The sequence below is a fragment of the Mercenaria mercenaria genome, chromosome 2 (genome assembly GCF_021730395.1).
Source record: "Mercenaria mercenaria strain notata chromosome 2, MADL_Memer_1, whole genome shotgun sequence".
Taxonomy (NCBI): Eukaryota; Metazoa; Mollusca; class Bivalvia; order Venerida; family Veneridae; genus Mercenaria; species Mercenaria mercenaria.
This window is the reverse complement of record NC_069362.1, coordinates 69709815-69726966: the sequence shown is the minus strand read 5'-3', so window position 1 is coordinate 69726966 and position 17152 is coordinate 69709815. Positions and strand designations below refer to the sequence as shown.

General features: G+C 34.7%; 1 protein-coding gene across 1 annotated transcript in view; it reads left to right on the top strand.

The window, feature by feature from the left end:
* The window catches only part of LOC123564231 (BTB/POZ domain-containing protein KCTD5-like), a 425345-nt gene that overhangs the window by 119244 nt on the left and 288949 nt on the right, over positions 1-17152 (top strand). The window lies entirely within an intron of this gene.

Below are 17152 nucleotides of genomic sequence, written 5' to 3'. Positions count from 1 at the left end.
AACATAGCTGTGCTGACAGTGTAATATAGCAGTGCTGACAGTGTAACATAGCTGTACTGAATGTGTATTGGAATACTGGGAAGGTGACAACAGTTACTGATCTGATAGTGCAACAGCTTAACTGTTTTGCTAAGTTCAGCTTAGAGGATGAATGTGATCAATTTTGAATGTGCTATTGTGCTAGACGACACTGATAACATACTGATATAATCTCAACATAGTTTTACTGAATGACATTGTCTGATTCTTTGCTTTGTACAGGCTTTACAACAAAAATACACAGAAATTCTGAGAAATCACTAATCATTTTCGCAGTAATTTACAAAATCCAGTTCCTTCAGAACTTATAAGCACACATTCATTTCCCTTACAAAAGAGATGAATTTGACAAAACAAAGACAGTAAATGATTTGACAGTGAAAGAAAGCAGAATAATGTTCAGTATGCACTGCCGATTATCAGGTTGTTTCAGTAATCAAAATTTCAATCTGTGGTGTTCAGATTCTTTCATTCCCTTACATTTTATACATGTTCTTGCCAAAAAAAGTAAATTCCTATCTGTGCATTTTTCAGATGATATACAAGTTTTAGAAATTTTTATGTTAGAGCAATAAGATTTGTCTGTTTATATTTAACTTGTACAATCTTGAAAAAAAAACATGATTGTGATTACAACACGTGACACATTCCATGTTTAGTTCAGGCTTGCTGATACTATTTTATGGTACTGTCCTGACGTGGGCTAAAATTTTATGTCCTAGTAGGTTGTCTTTCATTCATGACAATTTGATATCCCAGAAAGAAAAGGTCATAATTATGTGAAAACTGCTTTTGAGAAAGCAAAAGTGTTTCTTTTGTTGTACAGATTTTTCTCCAGAATTGATCCGAGCAGTATTTCAACCTCACAAATAAAGTATTAAGATAATGACAGTACTGATTGTATATTCATATATATTTATTGAGTTAAAATTATTAAGAAATTGTATGTATGCTTTTTTGCAACCATTATAATGAAAGGTCATATCTACTTAATTTCTTTTTGCAGTATAATTTTTGTGTCCACTATCACAGATTATACAGTTTTAAAAGGTACCAAGACATGTCTCAAATTCTCCTAAAATGGGTCTTAAGTAGCAAATATGACCTTTTAATATTAATAAAATGTCAGTTTCGGGACAATAAACAATGTCACAAATACATGAAAATGTAATTTGACCATTTTTTGGGGGATGTTGAATTATAGGGTGATATAGATTTTTGTGACCTGTCAGAATTTAGAAAATACTTTGTTATAAATTGTAAATAGAAGAAAGTTAGTGAGTTTTAAGCAGTATTTCCTCATCAAAATACATAATCATGCAGTATGTAAAATATGTATAAAATCTATCAAAAGTATGTGCTAGTCACACAGTCAATATTTGATGAAATTCAGCTGGAATTAACCTTTACTTTGTACTGCATAAATCTTAAAACATCAACTTAACTAATTTTAACATATGATTTTTGATACTGCTCAAACTGTTTCATATGTCTTCAAAATTTGGGTATTTTGACAGCACATTAAGTTTATGAACAAATTAATTCCAAATTCCAGACGAAACATTACATATTTAAACATTTTAGTCCAAAAAATGATAGAGCACATTTTCCATGTATTCTCACCTACTGTTCATTAAGATTTACATATACAAACATGTTTAAGCATTTCTTTACATGAAAATGTGTTCAAAAGTGTTTTATCTCATTTCTACGCACAGTTCTACTGATTGCCATGAGTCTGTTGCTTTTATTTACAGATTCTGTTTGTGTTTCTGATGGTAAAAACTTCATTTTAGAAAATATCTAAGACCTTACCTGCATTCCACAATCATTCCTTTAGTCACAGATATCTTTGTTGTGATGTTATTATTGATCATCTGTATTAAAAAATGAAAAATGTATAAACTGACAACCAGTGCTATATGCTGTGGCCTTTTGTTTGTACCATCGTCATTCCTGTCTGTAGATTGCTCAAATTTGTTATATTTTGATATGCAGATTTGTCTAAAAGGCAGTATGTTTTATATAACTTTTTTAGAATCTCATAAATACAAATTAAAATTTATCTTGAAAATTTAAATATATTCTGTTAGATGTTGAGCAGATTTTCTATTTTGTATTATGTTAGCTAGCGGTTATATTTTTATCAGACTGGTTAAATTCTTTTTAAAAAAATAGTTGTTTTTTAAATAATTTGATATTAATAAAACACCATCTGTTCAAAATAGATGGATAATGTTTAGACTGAGGACAATCATTTTAATTTGTTCAAGAATTGCTATTTTCTGGGTTTGAAAGAATTTAGTAGATTGTGTTGAAAAGTGTTAAGAAATGTTGTGTTAAAGTAAAGATCTATAATAATGAAACTCTTGTAAGAACATGGAGTTAAATCTCCCTAAATCTGGTGATAAACAGGCAAGATAATGTTTACATATGAAAAAGATTTCTTTGAATATTACTAAATTAGCATCTAGGTATTTGATAAATTGATTATGAAAAAAAAAATCTTTCTTAGTGGAGCCATGATCCCTTCTTTTCCTTTGGTTTTATGTCAGTTTTTAAGATAATTCATAAAAATGGTGTAAGGATTTGTAATCTAAAATGGGTTTTGTTATGTGTGACAAACTGTAAACATTGAATATTTTGTAAAGAATGTATAGGCAATATTTGATTTTGTTTGCCTCCAGTAGCACTTGTTTCATTGAAACTGTAAATAAAGCAAAATTATTATAACCTTCTTGTACAAATGTTTTTGTTGTTTACGTATGTGCCAAATCATTTTCCGAGCTGAAATGTAGATTTTTATGTATTTTTGATATATATGTTTCAAATATTTAATATTTACCTTTGAGTTTAATTACTAAGTACTTAATAGAAAAGGTATCTTCATAGATAAATATTTCCTTCTTGTTAACAGACTGTAAAAGGGTTTAAAGTAAGTACCGTAATTGTAAATGATTTATATTTGTACACATTTGGCTGCAAGCAGAATGTAGTTACACACAGCAATCTACATGTATGTACATGTTTTACACACATCTCTTGTTCTTATCAGTTTTCAAGTTACAGGATCTTCCAGTCCTACTTGATGATTCTGTATGCATATATATTTTGTTATTTAATGAATATAATTTGTATGCAATAACATACATGTTTATTATGTCCCACTTCACGGAAGGATGTGTATATTGTTTTGCAGTTGTTGGTCCGTCAGTCTGTATGTTGGTCGGTATGTAGACCAATCCATTTCCGGATGTTCCTTGTGCAATTACTGAATGCATCAAGGGGGGCATTTCGTGCTCTATGAGCTCTTGTTTTGACTTGTATTTACTTGAAGTGCTATGACAGTAGTTAGTCTTGTCATTGATTCCTTGAAGGAAAGTATGTATGTGCCAAAATAAGTCCACATTACCAACAAAACAATTTTAGCATTTTCAGGATTGTTAGATAGGGTGTCTTTTATTCCCCTGCCATGAATGGTGGGGGTTATAGGAATGGTCTCTGTCCGTCTGTCCATAACAATTGTGTTGGCTCCATATAATTTAAACCTCTTGAAGGATTTTCATGAAACTTGGATCAAACGTTCACCTCATCAAGATGATGCACAGAACTCATGAGTCAAGCCATGTTGGCTCAAGGTCAATGTCACACCTCAAGGTAAAAGGTTTGAGCCTTGTGTTTTGTGTCTGCTCTGTATCTCCTTACACCCCTGGAGGATTTTCATGAAACTTGGGTTAAATGATCACCTCATCAAGACGATGTGCAGAACTCATGAGTCAAACCATGTTGGCTCAAGGTCAAGGTCACAACTCGAGGTCAAATGCTTGAGCCTTCCATTTTGTGTCCGCTCTATATCTCCTAAACCGTTTGAAGGATTTTCGTGAAACTTGGGTCAAATGATCACTTCACCAAGACGATGTGCAGAACTCATGAGTCAAACCATGTTGGCTCAAGGTCAAGGTCACAACTCGAGGTTAAATGCTTGAGCCTTCCATTTTGTGTCCGCTCTGTATCTCCTAAACCCATTGAAAGATTTTAATGAATCTTTGGTCAAATGATCACCTCAAGACGATGTGTAGAACTGTGAGTCAGCCATGTTGGCTCAAGGTCAAGGTCCATAAACCATTTCACTTTCCTTAACAGTGGCAGGGGATATAGCTGTCTTTCAGACTGCCTTGTTTATATTTTGTAATGATACCAGTTTTATGACAAAAACTGCATTTTCCCTGTGTGATGGCCATTGTAACAGTTTTGAAAATATTCTTTTTAGATCACCTAAACCAAAGGTTCAGTGTAAGCTATTGTGATGGGACTGTGTCTGTTGTCTGGGGTTAGCTTTTCATATTTAAATGACTTCTTATGAACTTTCTTGATGTATCATCACTAAACTTGGTCTGTAACATTCCTGCAGGATCCTCTCTGAATTGTATTCAAATGTTTCTGCTTAACTGATTTTAGGGGCTATCAGAGCTAAAAACAGAAGAAAAAATACAAATTAAACAACTTTTTCCCATGAACCACTTGGTGTATAGTCTCCAAACTGGGTCTGTTTGTAAGATCCTCTCTCAGTTTGCCTCAAATGGGTCTGCTTGACTGAATTTAGGGGCCACCAGAGGTGAAACTTGAAAAACTTAAACAAATTTAACATCCTTGATTTGTCTTCTTTCAAATGGTTCTGCTGGACAGATTTTTAGGGCCACCTAAGCTAAAAATATCTTCTCATGGACCACTTGTTGGATCAGCACCAAACTTGGTCTGAACTGCTTGATGTATTGTGACGCCACCAAACTTGGTCTGTAGCTTGTTTGTAAGGTCCTGTCTCAGTTTGGCTAATAAGGGGTCAGCTTGACTGATTTTAAGGGGCACCAAAGGTAAAATTTGAAAAACCACATAACCATCTACCAAAACTGTTCAAGCAAGCAGTGTAACTCAGGTGAGTGATCTAGGGCCGTGATAATCTAGTGCCATCATGGCCCTTTTGCTTTTATGCTATCTAAGGTGCCAACTAAGATATCGTGAAAGTCTTAAAGCAGCCCATTCACAAAATCACCATTGAAGTTTTAAAATGTCTTGATGTCCATAATGGAAAACAGCCAGTCAAAATGTTATTTTTGACAATAAATTTAAATTTAAGATGCTTCTCAAATTAAAATCAATCCTGTTACCGCCTCTGAAAGTCTTCAGAATAGTGTATATTATTAATGGTATTGTCTTACTATTTAAAGTGAATGCAAGGATAAGAAAGTTGTTGCAGAAAAATGGTATCAAACAGTTGGTACACATATAATTTTTAATGATAAACAGTCCTTTACAAGATAAGGTTCATCTCAATTATGGTAGAATATTAAGGAGGAAGTGGTATTCTTGCACACCTGACTGCCGTTTCCGTTGATTTTACCCATGCCAGCAAAACCCATCTGGCACCCCCCCCCATGCCAGATGACCCTTGTGCTGTTAATGACAACTAGTGGTTTATGCACTGATAATATATTGTTTATGTAAAAATACGAAAGAAGCAGGTACCTTGATAATTTCTCTCCGTTCCTTATAGTAGATTTCTTGATTCAAAATACGTTAGTTTACCAAAAGAACATATTGTTACGCTACAAACGATAAAACTAAAGTGGAACTTTGTTATTGTGCGTAACGCAAAACATCATGACGTCACCTGCTTACGGACATTAATTTCCCGCGCTCTACTATAAGAAAGAGTGCAACAAAGAAAGTATTTCGACCTGTTATTTGTAAAATACGGTAGCAAGAAAAATTATCTGCCAGAATAAAATGCTAACATGTATACGATATGCAAGAAAAAATATCAGCCATGTGTTTATGAATCAGATAGAAATATCCGTCCCAAGGGCACCTGCGCTGAGGCTTGCTGAATTACCGCCCATGCGCAGGTGGCCGAGGGACGGATATTTCCATCCGATTCGTAAACACATGACAGGTATTATTATTGTTTCTCTGAGACTTCATTTACTTTTTGGAAAGTTTGTTTTTACACTCTTGTAAGCTGATGCTATGTTTTACATTAGGTTACTGATGTTTTACAGTAGTTTAATGATGTTTTTATGTCTGGGAATATTTAAACAAGGGGAAATGCATGACACATTTGTACACAATATTAATTTTAAATGCCCTTTGCAGATTATTTATATATCGTTGTTAAGGTTATACTATAAATTCATTGTAACTTGTGGGTGGATTTTTGTGTTTCTTCAATCAAAGAATTTAAACAGTGTGATTCCCATTTAATTCATACCCACTAATTCTTGTCACCATGAAGTAGATCTAGTCATTATGTCTCCCACCACAGAGTAGTGTGGCAGACATATTGATTTACTCCAGTCTGTGTGTGTGTGCGTGCGCGTGTCACAAAGCTTGTCCTCACTCTAAATCGAACATTTCTCATCCAATCGTAACCAAACTTCAGCAAAATGGGTCTGCCAATAAGTGCTCGGCCAAGTTCGATAACTAGCCAAATCGACCTAGGCACTTCGGAATTATGGCCCTTGATTTACCAAAAACGTTCAGATTTCTTGCACAGTTTTACCCCTAAACCGGCGCCTATACTACTAGTAGTATACGGGTCCTTTTGGTGTCAAGAAAGCGCATGCACATGTGGATTAAGTAAACAAAGTCTGACTTATTATTTAGATGATTAGGCAGTTGTGGGAGACATTCGCTTTTCTCAAAAGCATCTCTAGTTTTTGATCAAAATCACATTTTTTGTATGCCAACAAAACTGAATGATACCACTGTATAGATAATACAAACTGTAATAATGTTGAATAAATCCTTGTAGGCTTGTGTTGGTTGTACAGTTCTTTACATTGAACTTTTGTGCAGAAATAAAATTAATTACTTAAGTTTGAAGACGTTTTTCATTTAATACTCTAGTATACAAAATAGATATTGAATGAAATCAGATTGTTTATCTAAACGAAAAAAACAACATGGTTTTTATGACAGACTAATGAATTCTGCATTTACTTAAAGGTCATAGGAATGATTTTTATTTTCGACATTTTTCTTTACATATCACCTTTCTATGTCTAAAAAAACAACATGTTTGGATCGAAATTTTTTCTACAATGTAGAATTTGATTAAACTCTGATTTTTTAAAACTTCAGATTATACCCAGAAAATTCAGCAAATCAAAAAGATAAAGTCATGTGCTTGATTTTTTGCTAGACTGATTTGAAAAATTTGGACCATGCAATATTTCATAATGGGAGTCTATGGGAAAATCATAACTTTCATAACATTTTCGCGAATAAAAAATATTCTACAATGTAGATTTTGATGAAACTTCTCACAGTTGTGAATAAAGACATGGCCTATAATTTGATGAAATAAAATATATAGGTCCATGTGCTTATTTTTAAGATATTTAACCATGATTAAAATGAGCCGGACATTTAACGCTAATTTTAAGACATTATTTTGAATTATTTAAAGTGTCATATGTTTTAATACCATATTTTGACTTTAGAAATATAGCAACAGTGCCATTGTAATAAATTTACTCAAAGGTTGCGACTACTTCATAAAATGATTTTCATTTCTGTACGCCGAATCCATGCTTTATTCTACGTTTTACGGATAAATGATGTTACGCCATCACTTCCGGTTTATCAAACGTGCAGAACTACCTTAATGGAACCATTAGATATTGTTCTTTTTCAGTATTTAAGTAAGAAAATGAGCTGCGCTGTGAGAAAACCAACATAGTGGCTTTGCGACCAGCATGGATCCAGACCAGCCTGCACATCAGCACAGTCTGGTCAGGATCCCTACTGTTCGCTGTGAAAGCCTATTGCATTAGAGGGTTAAACCGTTAGCAAACAGCTTGGATCCTGACCAGACTGCATGGATGGGCAGGCTAGGCTGGTTTGGATCCATGCTGGTCGCAAATGCACTATGTTGGTTTTCTCATGGCGTGGCTCAAATAATGTTCTGAACTTTTTAATAAATATTTAAGTAACAAAGCATTAATAGAAGAGCTGTCGTATATAGTTTCATAAATGGTTGTTGGTATTATGTGACATTTTTTGTATTCTACTTTTAACATTGTTTTCTGTACAAAATTCTTTTTGGTGCATGCATATGTATTTAGTGCATGGCAGAATTATGTAGAATTATTGATATACAATTTAATGCATATACTTTTGAATACAATATGAAATTTTCTAGTTGTGTGTGTGCATTTAAACCAAGAGTAGTGAGGACTGTTTGTAACAGATGTAACAAAATAATCATGGTTAACTTTATATAACCACAACCTGTAACCAAAGATCATAGTGTTGCAAGTTATCCTTTAGCAGACTGCTTAAAATGAATGGAAGAAAAATATGCCAAATGTTTTCACGACCACTTTCCATGCTTAAAGAACCTTAAAGTTTCTAAACCATAATTTCAAACAGATAGGACCTGCCAGCTATAGGCATTAAGTATTTATGAAGTGACCTCTGCCAAGTACTGAAGTGCCCATTTGCCGACCTTTACAAATACAGACCTGATATATCTATGGACTGATCTCTTCAAAATATAAGCCTACAAAGTTTGTACCAATAGTTTGTTGGCATTTGAACTGAATAAAACTAAAACAAGAGGACCATGATGGTCCTGAATTGCTCACCTATCTTCACATGACCCAGTGTTCAACCGAGTATGACATCGTTATTTCTATTATCTGACATAGTGACCTAGTTTTTGAGCACATGTGACCTAGATATCATCAAGATAAAAAATTCTGACCAATTTTCATGAAGATCCATTGAAAAATATGGCCTCTAGAGAGGTCACAAGGTTTTTCTATTATTTGACCTAATGACCTAGTTTTTGAAGGCATGTGACCCACTTTTAAACTTGACCTAGATATCATCAAGGTGAACATTCTCACCAATTTTCATGAAGATCTCGTGAAAACTATGGCCACTAGAGAGGTCACAAGGTTTTTCTATTTTTCGACCTACTGACCTAGTTTTTGACCACACATGACCCAGTTTCGAACCTGACCTAGATATCATCAAGCTGAACATTCTCACCAATTTTCATGAAGATCCATTGAGAAATATATGGCCTCTAGAGAGGTAACAAGGTTTTTTCTATTTTTAGACCTACTGACCTAGTTTTTGACCCCACGTGACCCAGTTTCGAATCTGACTTAGATATCATCAAGATGAACATTCTGACCAATATTCATGAAGATCTCATGAAAAATATGGCCTCTAGAGAGGTCACAAGGTTTTTCTATTTTTAGATCTACTGACCTAGTTTTTAACCCCATGTGACCCAGTTTCGAACTTGATCTAGATATCTTCAAGGTAAACATTCTGACCAATTTTCATGAAGATCCATTGAAAATATCGCCTCTAGAGAGGTCACAAGGTTTTCCTATTTTTAGACCTACTGACCTAGTTTTTGACCACACATGACCCAGTTTCGAACTTGACCTAGATATCATCAAGATGAACATTCTGACCAATTTTCATGAAGATCCATTGAGAAATATGGCCACTAGAAAGGTCACAAGGTTTTTCTATTTTTAGATCTACTGACCTAGTTTTTGACCCCACATGACCCAGTTTCGAACTTGACCTAGATATCATCAAGGTGAACATTCTGACTAATATTCATGAAGATCTCATGAAAAATATGGCCTCTAGAGAGGTCACAAGGTTTTTCTATTTTTAGATCTACTGACCTAGTTTTTAACCCCACGTGACCCAGTTTCGAACTTGACCTAGATATCATCAAGATGAACATTCTGACCAATTTTCATGAAGATGCATTGAGAAATATGGCCTCTAGAGAGGTCACAAGGTTTTTCTATTTTTAGACCTAATGACCTAGTTTTTGACCCTACGTGACCCAGTTTCAAACTTGACCTAGATATCATCAAGATAAACATTCTGACCAATATTCATGAAGATCTCATGAAAATATGGCCTCTAGAGAGGTCACAAGGTTTTTCTATTTTTAGACCTACTGACCTAGTTTTTGACCCCATGTGACCAGTTTCGAACTTGACCTAGATATCATCAAGGTGAACATTCTGACCAATTTTCATGAAGATCTTGTGAAATATATGGCCTCTAGAGAGGTCACAAGGTTTTTCTATTTTTAGACCTACTGACCTAGTTTTTGACGGCACGGGGACCCAGTTTCGAACTTGACCTAGATATCATCAAGATGAACATTCTGACCAACTTTCATAAAGATCCCATGAAAAATGTGACCTCTAGAGTGGTCACAAGCAAAAGTTTACGGACAGACGACGGACACCGCACGATCACAAAAGCTCACCTTGTCACTTTGTGACAGGTGAGCTAAAAAGGAATGAACTGAGAAATTATAAATACTTGTGATATTTAAAATATGTTGCAAATAAGTACAGGTATGTAATAATATATATGAATATAAAGCATATACTTTGGTTTTCAGGAGAAAAATGGTTTGTCCCAAACTTAAGGGACAAAAGTCATAGTATTACATGGATGACCAACCTGCCAATGTTTATCAAAGTATCCTTGTTCTAATATAAACCAAACATGGGACTAGAGTATCCATTGACTAATCTTATAAATATTTATTTGAACTGTCCATATAACAATGATCTCTGCCAAATATGGGGATGAAGTAGACAAATGTTGGTATTAAATATTCATTTGCTAACCATTGCAAAAATATGGGCCTGATGTCTATGTTTACTGACCAGTGTCTAATATTTGCTTAAATTGGAGTATCCATTATGCTGACCCCTGTCTAAAGTTCTGAAATATTCATGAAGTGATATATATTCTAATAGTCTATAATGAAAGAAGACAGAGTTAAAGTTGTTGCTATGGAATTTTGGAAGTTCTTCATGATAAATTGACAGAAAAGATGGTGTATACAAGCAAATTTGATGAATTGGTATTCCCCACCGAATGGGCTTGTGCTGAGGAATGATAAAAAAGTTAAGGATGGTACTAAAAAGCAAATAATTTCATAACATTTGAACTTAAAAGAACAGATGTCTTTAAGAGAGCACAATCTGGAACACTGGTGGTGACAGGTTTGTGTGTGTGGGTGGGGGGGGGTGGGGGGGGGGGGGTTACAACTTCACATGTTGATAAATTGTTGATAAATATTCATGTAAGGTTTGAAAAATGAAATTTTTATTGTTCGTTTTTGGTGGGGAGGGGGGAGACTGGTGAGGATATGAAACTTCACATGTTGATAATAAATATGGATGGAAAATAAACAAGAGTTCCAGACTGTCATAAAATACGCCCGTCTAAATATTCAGTTATGTAGCATAAAGGTAATAATGTTGATGTTGTATGCCTTGGACAATCGGATCAAAACTGTTTGAATGGACAAGGCTAATTTCGCAGATTTCGAGTAATTCAAGGGCCATAATTCAAGAGTGCCTGGGGCGATTTGGGTGATTATCAAACTTGGCCAAGATATTCTGCCCACAAACATTAGCAAGTTTGGTGAAGATCAGATGAAAACTGTTCAAACTGTAAATTTGCAGTTTTTCGAGTAATTCAAGGGCCAAAATCCAAGAGTGCTTGGTGCGATTTGGCTGGTTACTGAACTTGGCCGAGATATTATGCCAACAAACATTGTCAGCAATGTTAGGCGGTTAAAACTGCCCCTGGTTTGTACTGGTACAGAATCCAGGAACACTGGTTAGGTTAACTGCCCGCCGTTACATGACTGAAATACTGTTGAAAAACGGCGTTAAACCCAAAACAAAACAAATTAACCGGTTAAAACTGCCCTGGTCAAATTATACTCCCTGAAGTGGTCAATACTGGTCGATTGGTCAATACTGGTCAATAAGTCAATACCGACTTAAGATATTTGGCAGAGTTTGTGAAAAATTAAATAATGATTAAGAGCATTTGAGGTTTGATTAAAGTTAATACAGACTTTATCATGTAGTTAAAGCAATCTTATTAATACTCTAAAATTGGTCAGAAGTGGTTGATTGGTCAATACTGGTTGACACAGTCATTGAACATTTTCTGTTAGATTACAAAGATATATTATTCTACTACAAAGATGTCACAATAAGTGGAAAAACTGATAATTTAACTGAACATATTTTGTAGAAAGTATTTAGTAAACTGTGGCAGTTAAGTGTTTGATTCACAAGTGATAAATATAATTATTTCTACTGGTATAAATTTAATGAAAAATTGCTGTAAACCCCTGGACCCTTTCATCCAAGTGGTTTGTGTTTTGATAGCGACTGTCATATGCCTAACTGACACCAAGTCTTACAATATACAATAGATATGTTGCTGACCTGTTTATCCAGTCACTAATTAGCTGGCATTAAGACATTGTGGTAATTGAAATTGTCATGATCAATAATCCCACTGTATTACTCTCAAAGCTTGAAAATGGTAACTTTACTCTAAAATCAAAGCATTCAATCAACCAGTATTGACCACTATGTACCGATCAATGATACTGCGTAGGACCAAAATTTGAATTGACCAGTATTGTCCATTTCAATGAATGTAATTTATAGTAATAAAATCTTAAATTGATTTAAAATAAAGGCTACTGTAAGAAGATAAAGGCATCGAATAAACTGGTATTGACCAGTCTAAGTATATTGTCCCAAATGGACGGCGGTTACCGCCAAAATTAGTAAATTAATACAATCCATTGATAAATCAGTCAGTGCATAGCATTTCAACGCCGTTTAGTCTAAAACTTCATCCCGTCCAATAAATTTGCATTCAATGCATTGTATTTTGAAACCATTTAATGCAAAACTTCATTCCATCCAATTAAACATGGAACGATGCATTGAAAAACTTGTTGCGATGCATCGTAAAATGAAATCATCCAACAAAACATGATACCATGCAGCTCAACGTGAAGCCGTTTAACACAACACGAGTATGTGCAATGTAAAATGAAATGATTTATTACAACTTGACGCCGTCTAATGCATACTGAAAATATAAAAACTTGATGCCATGCAGTCCAATGTGAAGAGTTTAATGCAACATGAGTTCGTGCAGTGTAAAATGAAATGATTCAGTAAAGCTTGGTGCCGTCTAATACATACTGAAACCGTGCTGTGTGATTTGGAGTGGCGTATCAAAATTTGATGCCATGCAGCCAAATATGAAGCTGTTTAACGAAACACAAGTGCATGCATTGTAAAAAGTTAATAAGACTACCAAGTCATAAGTTTGCCCTGTTATAAATATAGATTCTGGATCAGTTTTACATATGAATACATGTATCTTAAAATTTGTCCTAAAACAGAACTTGTGGTAAAATTCTAACATTTAATTTTTTACTGTTCCAATATTAAAAGGGGAGCTTATTTTCATGAAACATCTTTCTTCTTAGTTTCAGCTTTGTCAGTATATTCTTCGTGAAACAGACTCAGTAATAGATATAACAATGACAATTAACGAACACTAAAAATCTCCCGAGTTAATATTATAATCATATAAAATAAAAGTTAACATGTTTATGTTTTTAGACAGTATGTCTAAATTACATGTACTTCACTGTACAGTGCAATGTTTGTTTTTTTTTTTTTCGGGGGTGGTGGTGGGGATCGAGGGAAGATCTTATGACATTTTAAACAGTATTTCATTTAAGTTGGACAGTCAGTTTCCTGGATTTCATACGACCTGTAAGGGGATTTGTGAACCGAGCAAGCGTAGCAGATACTTGTGGAGATAAAGTTAATACTTGTATGAAATCCAGGAAACTGACTGTCCAACTTGTTAATTTTTTCATTGTTATTTCTATTACTATTGATTTCATAGTACGGTGCTTCGCAACAAGTTTTTCAATGCATCATTCCATGTTTAGATGGATGGAATGAAGTTTTGCATTAAATGGTTTCAAAATACAATGCGTTGAATGCAAATATATTGGACGGGATGGAATTTTAGACTAGATGGCATTGAAATGCACTGCACTGACTGACTTGTTTATGCATGGATTGTATATTTACTAATTTTGGTGGTTATGTGACCGCCCATAATTGACCACTATACTTTTTAATGAACAAAAATTTATATTATTCAAATTGCTTTATTATTTTTATATTACTATTTCAGCCTGTGCTAATCTGTAAATGCAAAACTTTTGAATAAGAATTAATGTAAAAGAGTTGAATAAACCAGTATTGACCACCCAAGAGTGACCTTAGTAATGAATCGACCTGTATTGACCGGTTTTAACCAGTAGTGACCGCCGGCCTGGTCAATACTCCTACTGACCGGCTTTTTCCAACATTGATTGTCAGCAAGTTTGGTGAAGATCGGATAAGAACTGTTTGACTTAGAGAGTGGACATGCTTTTGGACGCCGACTGCCGCCCGCCACCGGAATTCACATAATATACGCACGCTGTTTCAGAGATGAAAAAAACAAAACAATCGTTGGGGGGGGAGGGGGGGAGGGGGAGGGGTACATGATTGGGTGACTGGGTAGAGGAAGAGTACAACATGCATGTTGATAAATATTCATGAAAGGTTTAAAGGTTTATAAAAAAAAAGACAAAATACAAAAAACAATTGTGATGTGGTGGATGAGGGGGAGAGTGTGTTACCGCTGCAGTGGGGGTGACCAGCTTCACATGCTGATAATAAATGTTCATGGAAAAAAATGAAAGAAGTTTAATAAAATTTTACCAATGGGTTAGTTTGTTATGTACAAATATGTGGAATTTTAAACAAAAGGCAATAACTCTTAAGTTACTGAAGAGATTATGATGAAATTGTGTGTACACTACCACATTATGGTGATCTAAATTAAATTTGTTTCATAGTTCTGGGTCAAATATGTCACAAGGTAGGAAGCAGAAATTGCCATATTTAAAGTACCCTATATAGTTAACACTAGAAAGTACTAAGGGCCATAACTCTGGTGCTACTTGGGCAATCTGAATGAAACTTGACGTGCCGCATTTCCCTATAGTGTAGAACACGTATATGATGTTCCATTTAAATATTCCAAACTCTTTTCAAGATATGGCTCCGGATGGATGGACAGATGGACGGACAATGCCAAAACTTAGAATATCCCTCCGCCTCTGGCGGGGGATATAGAGAATCTGTCATTGGTCTTCGGTTAAGATCAGAAAATCCCAACCCGAGGGCGCACCGCTCAAGTCTTAAACGAGGCTGTGCCGAGTTTAAGACTTGAGCGGTGCCCCCGAGGGTTGGGATTTCCGATCTTCACCGAACACCAATGATGGATTCTATTTCTCACTTACCACAACAGAAACAATACAAACAAGCATGAAAATATGAAACTATTTAAAACGCGGGAAATTGACGTCCGTAAGCAGAAGTGACGTCGTGACATTTCAGTGATGCACAATAACAAAGTTCCGCTTTATTTTTATCGTTTGTAGCGTAACGGTACGTTCTTATCATAAAGTAATGAATTTTGAATCGAGAAATACACTATAAGGAACGGAGAGAAAAGATAAAGGTACCTGATTTTTAATTATTTTACATAAATAATATGTATATTTAGTGCATGAAGTAGTCTGCAAAAGAGTGTGGGATAACCCATATGAGATAAGATTTTCCAGCATTTCTAAAAATAGAGATTTTTCTGTCCGATAAGTGAGAAAATAAAGTAATTCATTTTCAGAACCCATAGATAATCCATAAAGGTACATACAGAATCCATGCTTGAATGTAAAGGACCCGTGCAGTAGTGTACAGAATCCATACAGTAATGTACAGAATCCATACAGCTACATAGAGTCTCTACAAGAACACGGGTTATTTTTTGTGCTTAAATGCATCATAAAAGTCTTTGCTCATACAAGAATGTTAAAGCCCACTGAACGTCAACAATGTCGAGCCCATTATTTGCTGACACATCGCCTGAATGACTCAAACATTTCAGCCAATCAAACGAGTTTCATTTCAATATCTTGACCCAAAGTCATTTAGCAGAAACGACCATCCGCACACACAAAAATAATTCTAAGTCCACAAAAAATCCTTACCAGAGGTACAGATATGTGAAGTGTAAGACCTTGGTGACCTTGACCTTGGGTATAATGGGCCCAGTCCCTATACATATTTTGTTTGTATGCTGGACAATGTTTATGTAAAGTTACAGTTAGATATAAGCAATAGTAACAAAGATATGTCAGAAAAACAAAGGTTGCCGAAAAACTTTAACCTTAAAAATAACCTTAGTATAACACCTTGGTGACCTTGATCTTAGGTATAATGGGCTCAGCCCCTACACATACTTTGTTTGTATACTGGACAATGTTTATGTAAAGTTACAGTTAGATATAAGCAATAGTAACAAAGATATGACAGAAAAACAAAGGTTGCCAAAAAACTTTAACCTTAAAAATAACCTAAGTATAACACCTTGGTGACCTTGACCTTGGGTATAATGGGCTCAGCCCCTATACATACATTGTTTGTATACTGGACAATGTTTATGTGAAGTTACAGTAAGATATAAGCAATAGTAACAAAGATATGACAGAAAAACAAAGGTTGCCGAAAAACTTTAACCAAGAAGGGTCATGCCGACACCGGGGCGAGTAGAAAAGGGGCATAACTCTGCCAAAATTCAAATCAGAGTCATGAAGATTGTTTCTCCTGATGTAGACTTTGATAGTAAATAACTATTATAAGTTTCAAATCAATAGCTTTGATAGTAACAAAGATATTTTACTTTATCAAAAACTTTAACCAAAAGATTCTAAGTCAAAAAGGGTCATAACTCCGCATTACTCTGTCAAAATTCAACCAGAGTTATGGGGATTGTTTCTCCTGGGGTAGACTTTGCTAGTAAATAACTATTTTAAGTTTCGAGTCAATAGCTTTGATAGTAGCAAAGACATTTGACTTTATCAAAAACTTTAACAAAAAAATATTTTTAAGTTAAAAAGGAGCATACCTATGTCGAAACTCAATGAGAGTTATAAGAATTATTTCTCCTGGTGTATACTTTGATAGTAAATAACTATAAGTTTCAAGTAAATAGCTTTGATAGTAACAAAGATATTTGACTTTATCAAAAACTTTAACCAAGGGTGACACCGACGATGGGACGAGTGCAATAGGCTTTATAGATCTACCTT